Source organism: Bubalus bubalis, chromosome 2 (genome assembly GCF_019923935.1).
Source record: "Bubalus bubalis isolate 160015118507 breed Murrah chromosome 2, NDDB_SH_1, whole genome shotgun sequence".
NCBI lineage: Eukaryota > Metazoa > Chordata > Mammalia > Artiodactyla > Bovidae > Bubalus > Bubalus bubalis.
In genome coordinates this window covers 105,809,239-105,813,340 of record NC_059158.1, presented here as the reverse complement: position 1 = coordinate 105,813,340, position 4,102 = coordinate 105,809,239, and positions in this window count along the sequence as shown.

The following is a 4,102-nucleotide window of genomic DNA, read 5'->3' as shown; positions in this document are numbered from 1 at the left end:
CCCTGCAGTGGGCCAGTACCAGCCCTGCAACCTCCCTGAGCCATGTAGACAGCTGGCTATACCAGCCTGAGCCACTCTGGGCTACCCATTCAATTGCAAGGGAAATATATCCCACCTTCCACCAGCCCAGAGCCACCACACAAGGCATGGCCTCACAGCCAGCTGAGCTTGGGGCTAGCCCACCTACCAATATGCCCACAGCAGTCAACCCTTCCACACCAGAAGTACATGCAGCCCACATAGAGCATACCTCTAGAGCACAGAGCTCTGGTGACCAGAGGGGAGTATGCTGCTGAGTCTGATAGGTGATCTGGAAGACAAAGTAGTGGAAATCATCTAATCTGTGCAGAGAAAGAGATTTAAAATATGAGGATAATTTAAAAGATCACTGGACAACATTTGCATTATGAGTCCCTTCAGGAGAGGAGAGAGAAAAAAGAGCAGATAAACTTGCTTGAAGAAATAATAGATGAAAACTTCCTTAAGCTTCAGAAAGAAATAGACATCTAAATCCAGGAAGTACAGCATCCCAAACAAGATGAACCAAAAGAAATCCATACAAAAACACATCATAATTAAAATGTTAAGAATTAAAGATACAGATAGAATCTTAAAAACAGAAAGAGAAAAGCAAAGAGTTATATACAAAGGAACTCTCATACGACTGTCTGCTGATGTTTAGCAGAAAGCTTGCAGGCCAGAAGGGCGTGGCACAATATATTTAAATTGATGAAAGGAAAAAAATTTAAAAAAGAAAAATACATCCAATAATATTCTACTAAGCAAGGCTATCATCCAGATCTGAAGGAGAGATAGAGTTTTACACACAGCAAAAATGAAAAGAATTCAGCTCTAGAAAACTGGCTTTAGAAGAAATGTTTAGATGATGTCCATGTAAGATCTGAAATGATAAAACTCCTAAAAAAAACATACACAGTCTGTTCTTTGACATCAAAGCAGAAACTTTTTTTTAATCTGTTTCCTCAGGTAGGGGAAGTAAAAACAAAAATAAACAGTGGGACTACATCAAATTAAAAACCTTTTACACCATAAAAGAAATGATCAACAAATGAAAAGGCAGCCTACTGAATGGCAGAAAATATTTGCAAATGATATAACTGATAAAGAGTTAATATGGAAGAAAAGATGTTCAACATCACAAATCATCAGTGAAATGCAAATCATATCAATGAGATACTATTACACCTGTCAAAATGGCTATCATCAAAAAGACAACAAAGATGAGTGTTGGTGAGGACATGGAGATTGCACTTAACTCTGTTGGTGGAATTGTAAATTGGTTTAGTCATTATGTAAAGCTTCATGGCTGAGAAGGCAATGGCAACCCACTCCAGTACTCTTGCCTGGCAAATCCCATGGAAGGAGGAGCCTGGTAGGCTGCAGTCCATGGGGTCGCTGAGGGTTGGACACGACTGAGCGACTTCACTTTCACGTTTCACTTTCATGCATTGGAGAAGGAAATGGCAACCCACTCCAGTGTTCTTGCCTGGAGAATCCCAGGGACAGGGGAGCCTGGTGGGCTGCCGTCTCTGGGGTCACACAGAGTCAGACATGACTGAAGTGCCTTAGCAGCAGCAGCAGCAAAGCTTCATGGAATTTCCTCCAAAAAAAATGCAAAAAAAAAAAGCAATTTCACTTCAGGTTATTTATCTGAAGAAAATGAAAACAGTAATCATTGCAGCATTGCTTACAACAGCCAAGATACAAAAGCAACCTAAATGCTCATCAATAGATGAATCAATAAAGAAGTTGTAGTATATGTACACAGTACAGTATTACTCAGCCATAAAGAAAAATAAACCTTTGCCATTTGTGACAACACGGATGGATCTAGAGCCTATTCTGATAAGTAAAGTAAGTGAGACAGATAAATACTGTATGATATCACTTATATATGGAATCTAAATAAACCTAAACAAGCAAGCAAAAGGATGTGAAAACAGGTTTATATGTACAGAGAACAAAAGGGTGGTTGCCAAAGGTGGGGATATAGGGAACAAAATAAAGGAAGGAGATTAAGAGGTACAAACCTTCAATTATAAAATAAATAAGCTATGGGAATGCAATATAAGCATAAGGAATATGGTCAATAATCCTGTAATAACTTTATATAGGGACAGATTTTACTGGACTTATTGTGATGATCCTTTCATAATGTGTGCAAAAGTCTCAAATCAGTATGTAGTATATCTTAAACTATAATAGTGTATATCTAGGATATTTCAATTTTTTTAAAAAACAATAATTTGAAAAGATAAATGCAGCCCATGATCATTGCAGGATAGCTTCATTTTTATATAAAAAATTACTTAATAACTTACTTTAGAAACGTTAGTCCTAAATTGTAGCAACTGCCAATTTCTGTGGTAAATACCCCCATCATGGCCAATTTCAAATTACCAACATGATGTCACATAACACAGCTTGAGAAGATAGGTTTTATTTGACTCTTGTAAGGTAGCTTAAGCCTGCTCCAGCACACTAGTGGACAGCTTCATCTATCACTCATACCTTCCATTTGTAATATAGTTCATTGGAAAATTGGAAGGCTAACATTTAATTTGTAGATGGCAAAATAAAATTTACACCCAGTATGGTAAGTGCCAAGTCATCACAGAGAAATTAGAGTCCTCTCTGACTGGTGAATATGGGATTTATACATTACCTTATTTATTAAAATAGAGGACACAGTGTCATCAGTCAAGAGCTTTATCTACATTCAAACATGCCTATCTCAATAATTCACCAGCATGTTTCTTCAAAACTCAGATCAGAAAAATTTCAGCTTATGTAAGTCATGCCTGAACCTACCTTTAATCACAATCAACCATTCTCTATTCTGCATTTCCGTTACATCTTGGTCTTTTTGTCAAGTCAAGGAAATTCTCTGGCTTTATCTCTTTATATTTTGTTCTCCTCTATTTTCTGTGTTTTCTGTATTTCCTTCCTTTGAGGTGCATTCTATCTTTACACCTTTTATTTATTCTTTAAAATTTTACACCTTTTTAGGACTTACCAGGATTTTATTCAAGTCTATCTTCCAGTTTACCATTTTTTTCTGCACCTGTTGTTTATTTTAATATGCCTTTTGAATTTTTAATCTTACTATGTTTTATTTTGTCTTACTACCAAGTTTTACCTGAGAAACAGAAGGTGGAAAACTATAGTTTCTGCCTGAGAGTTCAAGATAATAGGTAAATTGGCATAAAGTGATAAAGTGGAAGTATCAGACATTTTACATCTGCATTAATTTTAGAAAATAAAAGGAAAAGTTTACCACCTACAATGCTATCAAAGTTTCAATATTTGTCATCTATTCATTAGAAAGTAGATATACATGTTAAGGTTATTTCAGTTTTAAAGATGTAAAATACAAGTTGCTGATATATTCCATGAAATACAATAATGTTTTTTCCATAAGCAGTTTTTACCTAGAAGTCATTTTTAGTTTCTAGTTCAATTCTATAGACAGGAAATAAAGAAAAACAATAAAAATTATAAACTCACCAATTCATAGAATTGCTTATTTTTCAGTTAGATAAAACAAATTATATTCTATCTATGATGATGTAAATGATCCTTCTAGTTTAAGACTGAAAAATTTAATTGAAACAAATTGTTTTATAGGTTATGTTGCTTCTTAACTGAAGAATATTTATTATGTGCTCGAATCTACTTTCCAAGAGTTATATCTGAAAACTAATTATGTGAATAATTCAACCCTTGATTTATAATGATATGTATTTATCAAGGAAAGTCATATAATGGTGGAATATTTCAGTTTGAAGGCATCGTAATATAGGACTTCTATTCTAATTCATGATGCAGCATCGGCACAGTTACTATGGTAAAATTAAAAAAGGATCATCTTTTTAATTTTTCTACTGCTAGAAAAATTATCCAGTAATCAAGAACATGAGGCTCGCCTGGTGGCTCAGCAATAAAGAATCTGCACAATGTAGTGGATGTGGGTTCAGTCCCTGGGTGGGGAAGATCCCCTGGAGAAGGAAACAGTGACCTACTCCAGTATTCTTGCCTAGGAAATCCCTTGAACAGAGAAGCCTAGTGGGCAACAGTTGAT